This window comes from Haliotis asinina, chromosome 1 (genome assembly GCF_037392515.1).
Source record: "Haliotis asinina isolate JCU_RB_2024 chromosome 1, JCU_Hal_asi_v2, whole genome shotgun sequence".
Lineage (NCBI taxonomy): Eukaryota > Metazoa > Mollusca > Gastropoda > Lepetellida > Haliotidae > Haliotis > Haliotis asinina.
In genome coordinates, this window is record NC_090280.1 from 64,101,178 (window position 1) to 64,118,824 (window position 17,647).

Consider the following 17,647-nt stretch of genomic DNA (forward strand, 5'->3'; position numbering starts at 1 on the left):
TGACAAAGCGATGTGTTTAATGGCTGATCGTAGGAAGGAAAAGGCTGAAAATGTGTATAAATCCCCGGCCCTTTCAGCTGGTAGAACAACCGTGATCGTCTAGTGGTTAGGACTTTGCGTTGTGGCCGCAAGAACCCAGGTTCGAATCCTGGTCACGGCATCTACACTTTTCATTTTGGGATATCAGCATTCTTTCTTTTTAATGACCGAAGTTACAACAGCTACATGCAGAAGTCGGCCCATTTCAAACTACTGCAGAAAAAAATTCTGATCATTCCGCCACAGTATTTTAGTGGACATGTTTTGGCTAAGATTGGGGACATCTAACCCTAACCCCAACCCGCACCCTACCCCTAATCCAAACCCTGGTTCTAACTCTACGTTTAACCCTAGCCCCATACCTTAACAGTGTCGGAGTGTAAGCCTAGCCCTGATCCTAAGCCCAGCCCTCACTCTGACTCCAACCCTAGCCCAGACTCCTTGCAACAGTCCTAACCCTCACTGTATCCCTCACCCTAACCCTCATTTTTTTTCACTAGTACTGTTGGAGTAGTAAAGTGACTTTGGAAATGAGGACAACTCAGTTATTTTTGTTTGATTTCTCATCAGGCCTAAAATATTGTACCCCAACATATTCCGGTAAGAGTGAAAAGAAATTAAGTGCCAGTCACTACAGCACGAAAAATGTCTTTCTGATAAGAGGGTGAGATGTAGCCGTGATCGTCTAGTGGTTAGGACTTTGCGTTGTGGCCGCAAGAACCCCGGTTCGAATCCGGGTCACGGCATGTTACCCCAACTTTTGCAAGGTGAAATTCTCTGCATTTTCCCAGACGCTTGTCTTTCCTGTCGCCCACTAGGACGTAGCCTTTGCTCAAATGTTTTTGCGTCTCAACTGCAGAAGTTTTCAAAGTGAAGCCATTTTCTACAGCCATCCACTTGCTACACTGATTATAGAGGCACCTAGTTTTACTACGTTTTATGGCCCACGTGTAGCTGATGTAGCTGCCTAAGTCCTTCACCTCCTTCTCAAACTTTCATGTCATGCAGGGAAACTTGTCCATCTTCTACAGCAACTTACTCTTTGATTTCATTTGACCGCCTTCATATCCTTCATACTATGGCTGAAAGTTACTCTTATCATCAAGTACATTGCTGATGTCATTAGTAAATGGCGGAAACACTTTGCTCACTGACTTGTGTGGGATTTCCCGCTGTTTTTAGAGGGTGTCATCAACATTATACTGTGACAAAGCGATGTGTTTAATGGCTGATCGTAGGAAGGAAAAGGCTGAAAATGTGTATAAATCCCCGGCCCTTTCAGCTGGTAGAACAGCCGTGATCGTCTAGTGGTTAGGACTTTGCGTTGTGGCCGCAAGAACCCAGGTTCGAATCCTGGTCACGGCATCTACACTTTTCATTTTGGGATATCAGCATTCTTTCTTTTTAATGACCGAAGTTACAACAGCTACATGCAGAAGTCGGCCCATTTCAAACTACTGCAGAAAAAAATTCTGATCATTCCGCCACAGTATTTTAGTGGACATGTTTTGGCTAAGATTGGGGACATCTAACCCTAACCCCAACCCGCACCCTACCCCTAATCCAAACCCTGGTTCTAACTCTACGTTTAACCCTAGCCCCATACCTTAACAGTGTCGGAGTGTAAGCCTAGCCCTGATCCTAAGCCCAGCCCTCACTCTGACTCCAACCCTAGCCCAGACTCCTTGCAACAGTCCTAACCCTCACTGTATCCCTCACCCTAACCCTCATTTTTTTTCACTAGTACTGTTGGAGTAGTAAAGTGACTTTGGAAATGAGGACAACTCAGTTATTTTTGTTTGATTTCTCATGAGGCCTAAAATATTGTACCCCAACATATTCCGGTAAGAGTGAAAAGAAATTAAGTGCCAGCCACTACAGCACGAAAAATGTCTTTCTGATAAGAGGGTGAGATGTAGCCGTGATCGTCTAGTGGTTAGGAGTTTGCGTTGTGGCCGCAAGAACCCCGGTTCGAATCCGGGTCACGGCATGTTACCCCAACTTTTGCAAGGTGAAATTCTCTGCATTTTCCCAGACGCTTGTCTTTCCTGTCGCCCACTAGGACGTAGCCTTTGCTCAAATGTTTTTGCGTCTCAACTGCAGAAGTTTTCAAAGTGAAGCCATTTTCTACAGCCATCCACTTGCTACACTGATTATAGAGGCACCTAGTTTTACTACGTTTTATGGCCCACGTGTAGCTGATGTAGCTGCCTAAGTCCTTCACCTCCTTCTCAAACTTTCATGTCATGCAGGGAAACTTGTCCATCTTCTACAGCAACTTACTCTTTGATTTCATTTGAGCGCCTTCATATCCTTCATACTATGGCTGAAAGTTACTCTTATCATCAAGTACATTGCTGATGTCATTAGTAAATGGCGGAAACACTTTGCTCACTGACTTGTGTGGGACTTCCCGCTGTTTTTAGAGGGCGTCATCAACATTATACTGTGACAAAGCGATGTGTTTAATGGCTGATCGTAGGAAGGAAAAGGCTGAAAATGTGTATAAATCCCCGGCCCTTTCAGCTGGTAGAACAACCGTGATCGTCTAGTGGTTAGGACTTTGCGTTGTGGCCGCAAGAACCCAGGTTCGAATCCTGGTCACGGCATCTACACTTTTCATTTTGGGATATCAGCATTCTTTCTTTTTAATGACCGAAGTTACAACAGCTACATGCAGAAGTCGGCCCATTTCAAACTACTGCAGAAAAAAATTCTGATCATTCCGCCACAGTATTTTAGTGGACATGTTTTGGCTAAGATTGGGGACATCTAACCCTAACCCCAACCCGCACCCTACCCCTAATCCAAACCCTGGTTCTAACTCTACGTTTAACCCTAGCCCCATACCTTAACAGTGTCGGAGTGTAAGCCTAGCCCTGATCCTAAGCCCAGCCCTCACTCTGACTCCAACCCTAGCCCAGACTCCTTGCAACAGTCCTAACCCTCACTGTATCCCTCACCCTAACCCTCATTTTTTTTCACTAGTACTGTTGGAGTAGTAAAGTGACTTTGGAAATGAGGACAACTCAGTTATTTTTGTTTGATTTCTCATGAGGCCTAAAATATTGTACCCCAACATATTCCGGTAAGAGTGAAAAGAAATTAAGTGCCAGTCACTACAGCACGAAAAATGTCTTTCTGATAAGAGGGTGAGATGTAGCCGTGATCGTCTAGTGGTTAGGACTTTGCGTTGTGGCCGCAAGAACCCCGGTTCGAATCCGGGTCACGGCATGTTACCCCAACTTTTGCAAGGTGAAATTCTCTGCATTTTCCCAGACGCTTGTCTTTCCTGTCGCCCACTAGGACGTAGCCTTTGCTCAAATGTTTTTGCGTCTCAACTGCAGAAGTTTTCAAAGTGAAGCCATTTTCTACAGCCATCCACTTGCTACACTGATTATAGAGGCACCTAGTTTTACTACGTTTTATGGCCCACGTGTAGCTGATGTAGCTGCCTAAGTCCTTCACCTCCTTCTCAAACTTTCATGTCATGCAGGGAAACTTGTCCATCTTCTACAGCAACTTACTCTTTGATTTCATTTGAGCGCCTTCATATCCTTCATACTATGGCTGAAAGTTACTCTTATCATCAAGTACATTGCTGATGTCATTAGTAAATGGCGGAAACACTTTGCTCACTGACTTGTGTGGGACTTCCCGCTGTTTTTAGAGGGCGTCATCAACATTATACTGTGACAAAGCGATGTGTTTAATGGCTGATCGTAGGAAGGAAAAGGCTGAAAATGTGTATAAATCCCCGGCCCTTTCAGCTGGTAGAACAGCCGTGATCGTCTAGTGGTTAGGACTTTGCGTTGTGGCCGCAAGAACCCAGGTTCGAATCCTGGTCACGGCATCTACACTTTTCATTTTGGGATATCAGCATTCTTTCTTTTTAATGACCGAAGTTACAACAGCTACATGCAGAAGTCGGCCCATTTCAAACTACTGCAGAAAAAAATTCTGATCATTCCGCCACAGTATTTTAGTGGACATGTTTTGGCTAAGATTGGGGACATCTAACCCTAACCCCAACCCGCACCCTACCCCTAATCCAAACCCTGGTTCTAACTCTACGTTTAACCCTAGCCCCATACCTTAACAGTGTCGGAGTGTAAGCCTAGCCCTGATCCTAAGCCCAGCCCTCACTCTGACTCCAACCCTAGCCCAGACTCCTTGCAACAGTCCTAACCCTCACTGTATCCCTCACCCTAACCCTCATTTTTTTTCACTAGTACTGTTGGAGTAGTAAAGTGACTTTGGAAATGAGGACAACTCAGTTATTTTTGTTTGATTTCTCATGAGGCCTAAAATATTGTACCCCAACATATTCCGGTAAGAGTGAAAAGAAATTAAGTGCCAGTCACTACAGCACGAAAAATGTCTTTCTGATAAGAGGGTGAGATGTAGCCGTGATCGTCTAGTGGTTAGGACTTTGCGTTGTGGCCGCAAGAACCCCGGTTCGAATCCGGGTCACGGCATGTTACCCCAACTTTTGCAAGGTGAAATTCTCTGCATTTTCCCAGACGCTTGTCTTTCCTGTCGCCCACTAGGACGTAGCCTTTGCTCAAATGTTTTTGCGTCTCAACTGCAGAAGTTTTCAAAGTGAAGCCATTTTCTACAGCCATCCACTTGCTACACTGATTATAGAGGCACCTAGTTTTACTACGTTTTATGGCCCACGTGTAGCTGATGTAGCTGCCTAAGTCCTTCACCTCCTTCTCAAACTTTCATGTCATGCAGGGAAACTTGTCCATCTTCTACAGCAACTTACTCTTTGATTTCATTTGAGCGCCTTCATATCCTTCATACTATGGCTGAAAGTTACTCTTATCATCAAGTACATTGCTGATGTCATTAGTAAATGGCGGAAACACTTTGCTCACTGACTTGTGTGGGACTTCCCGCTGTTTTTAGAGGGCGTCATCAACATTATACTGTGACAAAGCGATGTGTTTAATGGCTGATCGTAGGAAGGAAAAGGCTGAAAATGTGTATAAATCCCCGGCCCTTTCAGCTGGTAGAACAGCCGTGATCGTCTAGTGGTTAGGACTTTGCGTTGTGGCCGCAAGAACCCAGGTTCGAATCCTGGTCACGGCATCTACACTTTTCATTTTGGGATATCAGCATTCTTTCTTTTTAATGACCGAAGTTACAACAGCTACATGCAGAAGTCGGCCCATTTCAAACTACTGCAGAAAAAAATTCTGATCATTCCGCCACAGTATTTTAGTGGACATGTTTTGGCTAAGATTGGGGACATCTAACCCTAACCCCAACCCGCACCCTACCCCTAATCCAAACCCTGGTTCTAACTCTACGTTTAACCCTAGCCCCATACCTTAACAGTGTCGGAGTGTAAGCCTAGCCCTGATCCTAAGCCCAGCCCTCACTCTGACTCCAACCCTAGCCCAGACTCCTTGCAACAGTCCTAACCCTCACTGTATCCCTCACCCTAACCCTCATTTTTTTTCACTAGTACTGTTGGAGTAGTAAAGTGACTTTGGAAATGAGGACAACTCAGTTATTTTTGTTTGATTTCTCATGAGGCCTAAAATATTGTACCCCAACATATTCCGGTAAGAGTGAAAAGAAATTAAGTGCCAGTCACTACAGCACGAAAAATGTCTTTCTGATAAGAGGGTGAGATGTAGCCGTGATCGTCTAGTGGTTAGGACTTTGCGTTGTGGCCGCAAGAACCCCGGTTCGAATCCGGGTCACGGCATGTTACCCCAACTTTTGCAAGGTGAAATTCTCTGCATTTTCCCAGACGCTTGTCTTTCCTGTCGCCCACTAGGACGTAGCCTTTGCTCAAATGTTTTTGCGTCTCAACTGCAGAAGTTTTCAAAGTGAAGCCATTTTCTACAGCCATCCACTTGCTACACTGATTATAGAGGCACCTAGTTTTACTACGTTTTATGGCCCACGTGTAGCTGATGTAGCTGCCTAAGTCCTTCACCTCCTTCTCAAACTTTCATGTCATGCAGGGAAACTTGTCCATCTTCTACAGCAACTTACTCTTTGATTTCATTTGAGCGCCTTCATATCCTTCATACTATGGCTGAAAGTTACTCTTATCATCAAGTACATTGCTGATGTCATTAGTAAATGGCGGAAACACTTTGCTCACTGACTTGTGTGGGACTTCCCGCTGTTTTTAGAGGGCGTCATCAACATTATACTGTGACAAAGCGATGTGTTTAATGGCTGATCGTAGGAAGGAAAAGGCTGAAAATGTGTATAAATCCCCGGCCCTTTCAGCTGGTAGAACAGCCGTGATCGTCTAGTGGTTAGGACTTTGCGTTGTGGCCGCAAGAACCCAGGTTCGAATCCTGGTCACGGCATCTACACTTTTCATTTTGGGATATCAGCATTCTTTCTTTTTAATGACCGAAGTTACAACAGCTACATGCAGAAGTCGGCCCATTTCAAACTACTGCAGAAAAAAATTCTGATCATTCCGCCACAGTATTTTAGTGGACATGTTTTGGCTAAGATTGGGGACATCTAACCCTAACCCCAACCCGCACCCTACCCCTAATCCAAACCCTGGTTCTAACTCTACGTTTAACCCTAGCCCCATACCTTAACAGTGTCGGAGTGTAAGCCTAGCCCTGATCCTAAGCCCAGCCCTCACTCTGACTCCAACCCTAGCCCAGACTCCTTGCAACAGTCCTAACCCTCACTGTATCCCTCACCCTAACCCTCATTTTTTTTCACTAGTACTGTTGGAGTAGTAAAGTGACTTTGGAAATGAGGACAACTCAGTTATTTTTGTTTGATTTCTCATGAGGCCTAAAATATTGTACCCCAACATATTCCGGTAAGAGTGAAAAGAAATTAAGTGCCAGTCACTACAGCACGAAAAATGTCTTTCTGATAAGAGGGTGAGATGTAGCCGTGATCGTCTAGTGGTTAGGACTTTGCGTTGTGGCCGCAAGAACCCCGGTTCGAATCCGGGTCACGGCATGTTACCCCAACTTTTGCAAGGTGAAATTCTCTGCATTTTCCCAGACGCTTGTCTTTCCTGTCGCCCACTAGGACGTAGCCTTTGCTCAAATGTTTTTGCGTCTCAACTGCAGAAGTTTTCAAAGTGAAGCCATTTTCTACAGCCATCCACTTGCTACACTGATTATAGAGGCACCTAGTTTTACTACGTTTTATGGCCCACGTGTAGCTGATGTAGCTGCCTAAGTCCTTCACCTCCTTCTCAAACTTTCATGTCATGCAGGGAAACTTGTCCATCTTCTACAGCAACTTACTCTTTGATTTCATTTGAGCGCCTTCATATCCTTCATACTATGGCTGAAAGTTACTCTTATCATCAAGTACATTGCTGATGTCATTAGTAAATGGCGGAAACACTTTGCTCACTGACTTGTGTGGGACTTCCCGCTGTTTTTAGAGGGCGTCATCAACATTATACTGTGACAAAGCGATGTGTTTAATGGCTGATCGTAGGAAGGAAAAGGCTGAAAATGTGTATAAATCCCCGGCCCTTTCAGCTGGTAGAACAGCCGTGATCGTCTAGTGGTTAGGACTTTGCGTTGTGGCCGCAAGAACCCAGGTTCGAATCCTGGTCACGGCATCTACACTTTTCATTTTGGGATATCAGCATTCTTTCTTTTTAATGACCGAAGTTACAACAGCTACATGCAGAAGTCGGCCCATTTCAAACTACTGCAGAAAAAAATTCTGATCATTCCGCCACAGTATTTTAGTGGACATGTTTTGGCTAAGATTGGGGACATCTAACCCTAACCCCAACCCGCACCCTACCCCTAATCCAAACCCTGGTTCTAACTCTACGTTTAACCCTAGCCCCATACCTTAACAGTGTCGGAGTGTAAGCCTAGCCCTGATCCTAAGCCCAGCCCTCACTCTGACTCCAACCCTAGCCCAGACTCCTTGCAACAGTCCTAACCCTCACTGTATCCCTCACCCTAACCCTCATTTTTTTTCACTAGTACTGTTGGAGTAGTAAAGTGACTTTGGAAATGAGGACAACTCAGTTATTTTTGTTTGATTTCTCAAGAGGCCTAAAATATTGTACCCCAACATATTCCGGTAAGAGTGAAAAGAAATTAAGTGCCAGTCACTACAGCACGAAAAATGTCTTTCTGATAAGAGGGTGAGATGTAGCCGTGATCGTCTAGTGGTTAGGACTTTGCGTTGTGGCCGCAAGAACCCCGGTTCGAATCCGGGTCACGACATGTTACCCCAACTTTTGCAAGGTGAAATTCTCTGCATTTTCCCAGACGCTTGTCTTTCCTGTCGCCCACTAGGACGTAGCCTTTGCTCAAATGTTTTTGCGTCTCAACTGCAGAAGTTTTCAAAGTGAAGCCATTTTCTACAGCCATCCACTTGCTACACTGATTATAGAGGCACCTAGTTTTACTACGTTTTATGGCCCACGTGTAGCTGATGTAGCTGCCTAAGTCCTTCACCTCCTTCTCAAACTTTCATGTCATGCAGGGAAACTTGTCCATCTTCTACAGCAACTTACTCTTTGATTTCATTTGAGCGCCTTCATATCCTTCATACTATGGCTGAAAGTTACTCTTATCATCAAGTACATTGCTGATGTCATTAGTAAATAGCAGAAACTCTTTGCTCACTGACATGTGTGGGACTTCCAGCTGTTTTTAGAGGGCGTCATCAACATTATACTGTGACAAAGCGATGTGTTTAATGGCTGATCGTAGGAAGGAAAAGGCTGAAAATGTGTATAAATCGCCGGCACTTTCAGGTGGTAGAACAGCCGTGATCGTCTAGTGGTTAGGACTTTGCGTTGTGGCCGCAAGAACCCAGGTTCGAATCCTGGTCACGGCATCTACACTTTTCATTTTGGGATATCAGCATTCTTTCTTTTTAATGACCGAAGTTACAACAGCTACATGCAGAAGTCGGCCCATTTCAAACTACTGCAGAAAAAAATTCTGATCATTCCGCCACAGTATTTTAGTGGACATGTTTTGGCTAAGATTGGGGACATCTAACCCTAACCCCAACCCGCACCCTACCCCTAATCCAAACCCTGGTTCTAACTCTACGTTTAACCCTAGCCCCATACCTTAACAGTGTCGGAGTGTAAGCCTAGCCCTGATCCTAAGCCCAGCCCTCACTCTGACTCCAACCCTAGCCCAGACTCCTTGCAACAGTCCTAACCCTCACTGTATCCCTCACCCTAACCCTCATTTTTTTTCACTAGTACTGTTGGAGTAGAAAAGTGACTTTGGAAATGAGGACAACTCAGTTATTTTTGTTTGATTTCTCATGAGGCCTAAAATATTGTACCCCAACATATTCCGGTAAGAGTGAAAAGAAATTAAGTGCCAGTCACTACAGCACGAAAAATGTCTTTCTGATAAGAGGGTGAGATGTAGCCGTGATCGTCTAGTGGTTAGGACTTTGCGTTGTGGCCGCAAGAACCCCGGTTCGAATCCGGGTCACGGCATGTTACCACAACTTTTGCAAGGTGAAATTCTCTGCATTTTCCCAGACGCTTGTCTTTCCTGTCGCCCACTAGGACGTAGCCTTTGCTCAAATGTTTTTGCGTCTAAACTGCAGAAGTTTTCAAAGTGAAGCCATTTTCTACAGCCATCCACTTGCTACACTGATTATAGAGGCACCTAGTTTTACTACGTTTTATGGCCCACGTGTAGCTGATGTAGCTGCCTAAGTCCTTCACCTCCTTCTCAAACTTTCATGTCATGCAGGGAAACTTGTCCATCTTCTACAGCAACTTACTCTTTGATTTCATTTGAGCGCCTTCATATCCTTCATACTATGGCTGAAAGTTACTCTTATCATCAAGTACATTGCTGATGTCATTAGTAAATGGCGGAAACACTTTGCTCACTGACTTGTGTGGGACTTCCCGCTGTTTTTAGAGGGCGTCATCAACATTATACTGTGACAAAGCGATGTGTTTAATGGCTGATCGTAGGAAGGAAAAGGCTGAAAATGTGTATAAATCCCCGGCCCTTTCAGCTGGTAGAACAGCCGTGATCGTCTAGTGGTTAGGACTTTGCGTTGTGGCCGCAAGAACCCAGGTTCGAATCCTGGTCACGGCATCTACACTTTTCATTTTGGGATATCAGCATTCTTTCTTTTTAATGACCGAAGTTACAACAGCTACATGCAGAAGTCGGCCCATTTCAAACTACTGCAGAAAAAAATTCTGATCATTCCGCCACAGTATTTTAGTGGACATGTTTTGGCTAAGATTGGGGACATCTAACCCTAACCCCAACCCGCACCCTACCCCTAATCCAAACCCTGGTTCTAACTCTACGTTTAACCCTAGCCCCATACCTTAACAGTGTCGGAGTGTAAGCCTAGCCCTGATCCTAAGCCCAGCCCTCACTCTGACTCCAACCCTAGCCCAGACTCCTTGCAACAGTCCTAACCCTCACTGTATCCCTCACCCTAACCCTCATTTTTTTTCACTAGTACTGTTGGAGTAGTAAAGTGACTTTGGAAATGAGGACAACTCAGTTATTTTTGTTTGATTTCTCATGAGGCCTAAAATATTGTACCCCAACATATTCCGGTAAGAGTGAAAAGAAATTAAGTGCCAGTCACTACAGCACGAAAAATGTCTTTCTGATAAGAGGGTGAGATGTAGCCGTGATCGTCTAGTGGTTAGGACTTTGCGTTGTGGCCGCAAGAACCCCGGTTCGAATCCGGGTCACGACATGTTACCCCAACTTTTGCAAGGTGAAATTCTCTGCATTTTCCCAGACGCTTGTCTTTCCTGTCGCCCACTAGGACGTAGCCTTTGCTCAAATGTTTTTGCGTCTCAACTGCAGAAGTTTTCAAAGTGAAGCCATTTTCTACAGCCATCCACTTGCTACACTGATTATAGAGGCACCTAGTTTTACTACGTTTTATGGCCCACGTGTAGCTGATGTAGCTGCCTAAGTCCTTCACCTCCTTCTCAAACTTTCATGTCATGCAGGGAAACTTGTCCATCTTCTACAGCAACTTACTCTTTGATTTCATTTGAGCGCCTTCATATCCTTCATACTATGGCTGAAAGTTACTCTTATCATCAAGTACATTGCTGATGTCATTAGTAAATGGCGGAAACACTTTGCTCACTGACTTGTGTGGGACTTCCCGCTGTTTTTAGAGGGCGTCATCAACATTATACTGTGACAAAGCGATGTGTTTAATGGCTGATCGTAGGAAGGAAAAGGCTGAAAATGTGTATAAATCCCCGGCCCTTTCAGCTGGTAGAACAGCCGTGATCGTCTAGTGGTTAGGACTTTGCGTTGTGGCCGCAAGAACCCAGGTTCGAATCCTGGTCACGGCATCTACACTTTTCATTTTGGGATATCAGCATTCTTTCTTTTTAATGACCGAAGTTACAACAGCAACATGCAGAAGTCGGCCCATTTCAAACTACTGCAGAAAAAAATTCTGATCATTCCGCCACAGTATTTTAGTGGACATGTTTTGGCTAAGATTGGGGACATCTAACCCTAACCCCAACCCGCACCCTACCCCTAATCCAAACCCTGGTTCTAACTCTACGTTTAACCCTAGCCCCATACCTTAACAGTGTCGGAGTGTAAGCCTAGCCCTGATCCTAAGCCCAGCCCTCACTCTGACTCCAACCCTAGCCCAGACTCCTTGCAACAGTCCTAACCCTCACTGTATCCCTCACCCTAACCCTCATTTTTTTTCACTAGTACTGTTGGAGTAGTAAAGTGACTTTGGAAATGAGGACAACTCAGTTATTTTTGTTTGATTTCTCATGAGGCCTAAAATATTGTACCCCAACATATTCCGGTAAGAGTGAAAAGAAATTAAGTGCCAGTCACTACAGCACGAAAAATGTCTTTCTGATAAGAGGGTGAGATGTAGCCGTGATCGTCTAGTGGTTAGGACTTTGCGTTGTGGCCGCAAGAACCCCGGTTCGAATCCGGGTCACGGCATGTTACCCCAACTTTTGCAAGGTGAAATTCTCTGCATTTTCCCAGACGCTTGTCTTTCCTGTCGCCCACTAGGACGTAGCCTTTGCTCAAATGTTTTTGCGTCTCAACTGCAGAAGTTTTCAAAATGAAGCCATTTTCTACAGCCATCCACTTGCTACACTGATTATAGAGGCACCTAGTTTTACTACGTTTTATGGCCCACGTGTAGCTGATGTAGCTGCCTAAGTCCTTCACCTCCTTCTCAAACTTTCATGTCATGCAGGGAAACTTGTCCATCTTCTTCAGCAACTTACTCTTTGATTTCATTTGAGCGCCTTCATATCCTTCATACTATGGCTGAAAGTTACTCTTATCATCAAGTACATTGCTGATGTCATTAGTAAATAGCAGAAACTCTTTGCTCACTGACATGTGTGGGACTTCCAGCTGTTTTTAGAGGGCGTCATCAACATTATACTGTGACAAAGCGATGTGTTTAATGGCTGATCGTAGGAAGGAAAAGGCTGAAAATGTGTATAAATCGGGGGCACTTTCAGGTGGTAGAACAGCCGTGATCGTCTAGTGGTTAGGACTTTGCGTTGTGGCCGCAAGAACCCAGGTTCGAATCCTGGTCACGGCATCTACACTTTTCATTTTGGGATATCAGCATTCTTTCTTTTTAATGACCGAAGTTACAACAGCTACATGCAGAAGTCGGCCCATTTCAAACTACTGCAGAAAAAAATTCTGATCATTCCGCCACAGTATTTTAGTGGACATGTTTTGGCTAAGATTGGGGACATCTAACCCTAACCCCAACCCGCACCCTACCCCTAATCCAAACCCTGGTTCTAACTCTACGTTTAACCCTAGCCCCATACCTTAACAGTGTCGGAGTGTAAGCCTAGCCCTGATCCTAAGCCCAGCCCTCACTCTGACTCCAACCCTAGCCCAGACTCCTTGCAACAGTCCTAACCCTCACTGTATCCCTCACCCTAACCCTCATTTTTTTTCACTAGTACTGTTGGAGTAGTAAAGTGACTTTGGAAATGAGGACAACTCAGTTATTTTTGTTTGATTTCTCATGAGGCCTAAAATATTGTACCCCAACATATTCCGGTAAGAGTGAAAAGAAATTAAGTGCCAGTCACTACAGCACGAAAAATGTCTTTCTGATAAGAGGGTGAGATGTAGCCGTGATCGTCTAGTGGTTAGGACTTTTCGTTGTGGCCGCAAGAACCCCGGTTCGAATCCGGGTCACGGCATGTTACCCCAACTTTTGCAAGGTGAAATTCTCTGCATTTTCCCAGACGCTTGTCTTTCCTGTCGCCCACTAGGACGTAGCCTTTGCTCAAATGTTTTTGCGTCTCAACTGCAGAAGTTTTCAAAATGAAGCCATTTTCTACAGCCATCCACTTGCTACACTGATTATAGAGGCACCTAGTTTTACTACGTTTTATGGCCCACGTGTAGCTGATGTAGCTGCCTAAGTCCTTCACCTCCTTCTCAAACTTTCATGTCATGCAGGGAAACTTGTCCATCTTCTTCAGCAACTTACTCTTTGATTTCATTTGAGCGCCTTCATATCCTTCATACTATGGCTGAAAGTTACTCTTATCATCAAGTACATTGCTGATGTCATTAGTAAATGGCGGAAACACTTTGCTCACTGACATGTGTGGGACTTCCAGCTGTTTTTAGAGGGCGTCATCAACATTATACTGTGACAAAGCGATGTGTTTAATGGCTGATCGTAGGAAGGAAAAGGCTGAAAATGTGTAATAATCGCCGGCACTTTCAGGTGGTAGAACAGCCGTGATCGTCTAGTGGTTAGGACTTTGCGTTGTGGCCGCAAGAACCCAGGTTCGAATCCTGGTCACGGCATCTACACTTTTCATTTTGGGATATCAGCATTCTTTCTTTTTAATGACCGAAGTTACAACAGCTACATGCAGAAGTCGGCCCATTTCAAACTACTGCAGAAAAAAATTCTGATCATTCCGCCACAGTATTTTAGTGGACATGTTTTGGCTAAGATTGGGGACATCTAACCCTAACCCCAACCCGCACCCTACCCCTAATCCAAACCCTGGTTCTAACTCTACGTTTAACCCTAGCCCCATACCTTAACAGTGTCGGAGTGTAAGCCTAGCCCTGATCCTAAGCCCAGCCCTCACTCTGACTCCAACCCTAGCCCAGACTCCTTGCAACAGTCCTAACCCTCACTGTATCCCTCACCCTAACCCTCATTTTTTTTCACTAGTACTGTTGGAGTAGTAAAGTGACTTTGGAAATGAGGACAACTCAGTTATTTTTGTTTGATTTCTCATGAGGCCTAAAATATTGTACCCCAACATATTCCGGTAAGAGTGAAAAGAAATTAAGTGCCAGTCACTACAGCACGAAAAATGTCTTTCTGATAAGAGGGTGAGATGTAGCCGTGATCGTCTAGTGGTTAGGACTTTTCGTTGTGGCCGCAAGAACCCCGGTTCGAATCCGGGTCACGGCATGTTACCCCAACTTTTGCAAGGTGAAATTCTCTGCATTTTCCCAGACGCTTGTCTTTCCTGTCGCCCACTAGGACGTAGCCTTTGCTCAAATGTTTTTGCGTCTCAACTGCAGAAGTTTTCAAAGTGAAGCCATTTTCTACAGCCATCCACTTGCTACACTGATTATAGAGGCACCTAGTTTTACTACGTTTTATGGCCCACGTGTAGCTGATGTAGCTGCCTAAGTCCTTCACCTCCTTCTCAAACTTTCATGTCATGCAGGGAAACTTGTCCATCTTCTACAGCAACTTACTCTTTGATTTCATTTGAGCGCCTTCATATCCTTCATACTATGGCTGAAAGTTACTCTTATCATCAAGTACATTGCTGATGTCATTAGTAAATGGCGGAAACACTTTGCTCACTGACATGTGTGGGACTTCCAGCTGTTTTTAGAGGGCGTCATCAACATTATACTGTGACAAAGCGATGTGTTTAATGGCTGATCGTAGGAAGGAAAAGGCTGAAAATGTGTAATAATCGCCGGCACTTTCAGGTGGTAGAACAGCCGTGATCGTCTAGTGGTTAGGACTTTGCGTTGTGGCCGCAAGAACCCAGGTTCGAATCCTGGTCACGGCATCTACACTTTTCATTTTGGGATATCAGCATTCTTTCTTTTTAATGACCGAAGTTACAACAGCTACATGCAGAAGTCGGCCCATTTCAAACTACTGCAGAAAAAAATTCTGATCATTCCGCCACAGTATTTTAGTGGACATGTTTTGGCTAAGATTGGGGACATCTAACCCTAACCCCAACCCGCACCCTACCCCTAATCCAAACCCTGGTTCTAACTCTACGTTTAACCCTAGCCCCATACCTTAACAGTGTCGGAGTGTAAGCCTAGCCCTGATCCTAAGCCCAGCCCTCACTCTGACTCCAACCCTAGCCCAGACTCCTTGCAACAGTCCTAACCCTCACTGTATCCCTCACCCTAACCCTCATTTTTTTTCACTAGTACTGTTGGAGTAGTAAAGTGACTTTGGAAATGAGGACAACTCAGTTATTTTTGTTTGATTTCTCATGAGGCCTAAAATATTGTACCCCAACATATTCCGGTAAGAGTGAAAAGAAATTAAGTGCCAGTCACTACAGCACGAAAAATGTCTTTCTGATAAGAGGGTGAGATGTAGCCGTGATCGTCTAGTGGTTAGGACTTTGCGTTGTGGCCGCAAGAACCCCGGTTCGAATCCGGGTCACGGCATGTTACCCCAACTTTTGCAAGGTGAAATTCTCTGCATTTTCCCAGACGCTTGTCTTTCCTGTCGCCCACTAGGACGTAGCCTTTGCTCAAATGTTTTTGCGTCTCAACTGCAGAAGTTTTCAAAGTGAAGCCATTTTCTACAGCCATCCACTTGCTACACTGATTATAGAGGCACCTAGTTTTACTACGTTTTATGGCCCACGTGTAGCTGATGTAGCTGCCTAAGTCCTTCACCTCCTTCTCAAACTTTCATGTCATGCAGGGAAACTTGTCCATCTTCTACAGCAACTTACTCTTTGATTTCATTTGAGCGCCTTCATATCCTTCATACTATGGCTGAAAGTTACTCTTATCATCAAGTACATTGCTGATGTCATTAGTAAATGGCGGAAACACTTTGCTCACTGACATGTGTGGGACTTCCAGCTGTTTTTAGAGGGCGTCATCAACATTATACTGTGACAAAGCGATGTGTTTAATGGCTGATCGTAGGAAGGAAAAGGCTGAAAATGTGTATAAATCCCCGGCCCTTTCAGCTGGTAGAACAGCCGTGATCGTCTAGTGGTTAGGACTTTGCGTTGTGGCCGCAAGAACCCAGGTTCGAATCCTGGTCACGGCATCTACACTTTTCATTTTGGGATATCAGCATTCTTTCTTTTTAAAGGGGCACTGATGCGGAGCGAATAATGTTTCTCGCCAACGGTCGAATTACGAAACCAAACCGCAAATTGTCAGCGCCCGCTCCTTCGACCGCGACGGACAAAGGAACTGGGCTCCTGTCCATATTAGCAGAATTTCTTCACCTTAACAGTCAGGAGGCCGGATGCCCATCATATGCCATTTGTTCAAAAATATCCATGGTATTCCTTGTCTGATCGTAACCAAATATCCCAGCAGCGTAGTTCTTTTCGGATGCTTGGATAGTATAGTTACTGATCCAATTTGATCCTATTTCTGTGTTTTTAACCTCGATATTTAATCATGTTACATGAAAATATGATGTCTACAGGCACGTAGCAAGCCATTTGTTTCAGTACGGAAGATTGCAAAGCTTTATATATATAGGTAGTTTTGAGTGTTGGTTCAGCTGTGATAGCAAATATCATACGTAAATTTTGGTAGCTATCGTAGCTACAATAGTTTATTATTTATGATAATAAAAACACACAGTTGATTTATTTGAATTCGTAAACAAAAAACGATGACTTTGCCTTTGGTAGAGAAATCTGAAAATTTTCTTACGTAAAAAAACCCTTATTTCACCTATTTACCCAAGTACACAGCAAATGCCTGTGTGTATTCCTTATGTAACGAAATTCCGTTGGTATCCTCAAAACAGTTTCGGCCCATAAGTGTTTTCAGGCTGCATGCGACACAGAGATTACATCCTCCTTGCTGTAACTCGCGTTTGATGGTGTAAACCTACACGTGTTATTTGTCATCATTCTCTGGATGGTCAATTAATGAATTTATAACAGGTATAATTAGTAGTAGCACAACTTCGGTCACTCAACAAAGGTTCCCATTTGGCATTTCTCCTGTCTGGAGTAAATACTCAACATTATAAATTAAGGTCTGTAATGGCAAATGTATTGTATGTTATGTAATATGGGCATGTAAGTGATGCAAGAGGGTTTATCAGCTGAGTTACAAAAATAAACATCGATCAAAGGATTAACCGATAACACACTGATTGATTAATTACTTTTATCTCCTAGCGGGTTTGTCAAAAGGCAGTGTGTGTAGATGACTACACCCTGTCGTAAAGAGTGAGTGCAAAAACAACATCCTCCCTTCAAAGAATTAACCACCCTTGATTGTTGATTGATTGATTGGTCATTATTGGTTAACTAAATTAATTAGTACAATTACTCATACAATTAGTTGCCAGGTGTGCTATCTTGGGAGACCAATGAGAGGTTTATCTGGTTTTC

At 44.2% G+C, this 17,647-nt stretch overlaps 27 non-coding genes across 27 annotated transcripts; all 27 read left to right on the forward strand.

Annotated features, from left to right (window-relative positions):
• Window positions 1-88: 88 nt before the first annotated feature.
• On the forward strand, window positions 89-160 carry Trnah-gug (transfer RNA histidin (anticodon GUG)). Its single transcript has one exon. It is a non-coding gene; the product is annotated as a tRNA-His (tRNA).
• Window positions 161-713: 553 nt separating this feature from the next.
• On the forward strand, window positions 714-785 carry Trnah-gug (transfer RNA histidin (anticodon GUG)). Its single transcript has one exon. It is a non-coding gene; the product is annotated as a tRNA-His (tRNA).
• A 547-nt stretch (window positions 786-1,332) lies between these two features.
• Trnah-gug (transfer RNA histidin (anticodon GUG)) lies at window positions 1,333-1,404 on the forward strand. The gene has a single exon. It is a non-coding gene; the product is annotated as a tRNA-His (tRNA).
• A 553-nt stretch (window positions 1,405-1,957) lies between these two features.
• On the forward strand, window positions 1,958-2,029 carry Trnah-gug (transfer RNA histidin (anticodon GUG)). Its single transcript has one exon. It is a non-coding gene; the product is annotated as a tRNA-His (tRNA).
• Window positions 2,030-2,576: 547 nt separating this feature from the next.
• Trnah-gug (transfer RNA histidin (anticodon GUG)) lies at window positions 2,577-2,648 on the forward strand. The gene has a single exon. It is a non-coding gene; the product is annotated as a tRNA-His (tRNA).
• A 553-nt stretch (window positions 2,649-3,201) lies between these two features.
• Window positions 3,202-3,273, forward strand: Trnah-gug (transfer RNA histidin (anticodon GUG)). Its single transcript has one exon. It is a non-coding gene; the product is annotated as a tRNA-His (tRNA).
• A 547-nt stretch (window positions 3,274-3,820) lies between these two features.
• On the forward strand, window positions 3,821-3,892 carry Trnah-gug (transfer RNA histidin (anticodon GUG)). The gene has a single exon. It is a non-coding gene; the product is annotated as a tRNA-His (tRNA).
• A 553-nt stretch (window positions 3,893-4,445) lies between these two features.
• Trnah-gug (transfer RNA histidin (anticodon GUG)) lies at window positions 4,446-4,517 on the forward strand. Its single transcript has one exon. It is a non-coding gene; the product is annotated as a tRNA-His (tRNA).
• A 547-nt stretch (window positions 4,518-5,064) lies between these two features.
• On the forward strand, window positions 5,065-5,136 carry Trnah-gug (transfer RNA histidin (anticodon GUG)). The gene has a single exon. It is a non-coding gene; the product is annotated as a tRNA-His (tRNA).
• A 553-nt stretch (window positions 5,137-5,689) lies between these two features.
• On the forward strand, window positions 5,690-5,761 carry Trnah-gug (transfer RNA histidin (anticodon GUG)). The gene has a single exon. It is a non-coding gene; the product is annotated as a tRNA-His (tRNA).
• A 547-nt stretch (window positions 5,762-6,308) lies between these two features.
• On the forward strand, window positions 6,309-6,380 carry Trnah-gug (transfer RNA histidin (anticodon GUG)). The gene has a single exon. It is a non-coding gene; the product is annotated as a tRNA-His (tRNA).
• A 553-nt stretch (window positions 6,381-6,933) lies between these two features.
• Window positions 6,934-7,005, forward strand: Trnah-gug (transfer RNA histidin (anticodon GUG)). Its single transcript has one exon. It is a non-coding gene; the product is annotated as a tRNA-His (tRNA).
• Window positions 7,006-7,552: 547 nt separating this feature from the next.
• Window positions 7,553-7,624, forward strand: Trnah-gug (transfer RNA histidin (anticodon GUG)). Its single transcript has one exon. It is a non-coding gene; the product is annotated as a tRNA-His (tRNA).
• A 553-nt stretch (window positions 7,625-8,177) lies between these two features.
• On the forward strand, window positions 8,178-8,249 carry Trnah-gug (transfer RNA histidin (anticodon GUG)). Its single transcript has one exon. It is a non-coding gene; the product is annotated as a tRNA-His (tRNA).
• Window positions 8,250-8,796: 547 nt separating this feature from the next.
• Window positions 8,797-8,868, forward strand: Trnah-gug (transfer RNA histidin (anticodon GUG)). The gene has a single exon. It is a non-coding gene; the product is annotated as a tRNA-His (tRNA).
• Window positions 8,869-9,421: 553 nt separating this feature from the next.
• Trnah-gug (transfer RNA histidin (anticodon GUG)) lies at window positions 9,422-9,493 on the forward strand. The gene has a single exon. It is a non-coding gene; the product is annotated as a tRNA-His (tRNA).
• A 547-nt stretch (window positions 9,494-10,040) lies between these two features.
• Trnah-gug (transfer RNA histidin (anticodon GUG)) lies at window positions 10,041-10,112 on the forward strand. The gene has a single exon. It is a non-coding gene; the product is annotated as a tRNA-His (tRNA).
• Window positions 10,113-10,665: 553 nt separating this feature from the next.
• Trnah-gug (transfer RNA histidin (anticodon GUG)) lies at window positions 10,666-10,737 on the forward strand. Its single transcript has one exon. It is a non-coding gene; the product is annotated as a tRNA-His (tRNA).
• A 547-nt stretch (window positions 10,738-11,284) lies between these two features.
• Trnah-gug (transfer RNA histidin (anticodon GUG)) lies at window positions 11,285-11,356 on the forward strand. The gene has a single exon. It is a non-coding gene; the product is annotated as a tRNA-His (tRNA).
• A 553-nt stretch (window positions 11,357-11,909) lies between these two features.
• Trnah-gug (transfer RNA histidin (anticodon GUG)) lies at window positions 11,910-11,981 on the forward strand. Its single transcript has one exon. It is a non-coding gene; the product is annotated as a tRNA-His (tRNA).
• A 547-nt stretch (window positions 11,982-12,528) lies between these two features.
• Trnah-gug (transfer RNA histidin (anticodon GUG)) lies at window positions 12,529-12,600 on the forward strand. Its single transcript has one exon. It is a non-coding gene; the product is annotated as a tRNA-His (tRNA).
• A 553-nt stretch (window positions 12,601-13,153) lies between these two features.
• Window positions 13,154-13,225, forward strand: Trnah-gug (transfer RNA histidin (anticodon GUG)). The gene has a single exon. It is a non-coding gene; the product is annotated as a tRNA-His (tRNA).
• Window positions 13,226-13,772: 547 nt separating this feature from the next.
• Window positions 13,773-13,844, forward strand: Trnah-gug (transfer RNA histidin (anticodon GUG)). Its single transcript has one exon. It is a non-coding gene; the product is annotated as a tRNA-His (tRNA).
• Window positions 13,845-14,397: 553 nt separating this feature from the next.
• On the forward strand, window positions 14,398-14,469 carry Trnah-gug (transfer RNA histidin (anticodon GUG)). The gene has a single exon. It is a non-coding gene; the product is annotated as a tRNA-His (tRNA).
• Window positions 14,470-15,016: 547 nt separating this feature from the next.
• Window positions 15,017-15,088, forward strand: Trnah-gug (transfer RNA histidin (anticodon GUG)). Its single transcript has one exon. It is a non-coding gene; the product is annotated as a tRNA-His (tRNA).
• A 553-nt stretch (window positions 15,089-15,641) lies between these two features.
• Window positions 15,642-15,713, forward strand: Trnah-gug (transfer RNA histidin (anticodon GUG)). The gene has a single exon. It is a non-coding gene; the product is annotated as a tRNA-His (tRNA).
• Window positions 15,714-16,260: 547 nt separating this feature from the next.
• On the forward strand, window positions 16,261-16,332 carry Trnah-gug (transfer RNA histidin (anticodon GUG)). The gene has a single exon. It is a non-coding gene; the product is annotated as a tRNA-His (tRNA).
• Window positions 16,333-17,647: the final 1,315 nt, after the last annotated feature.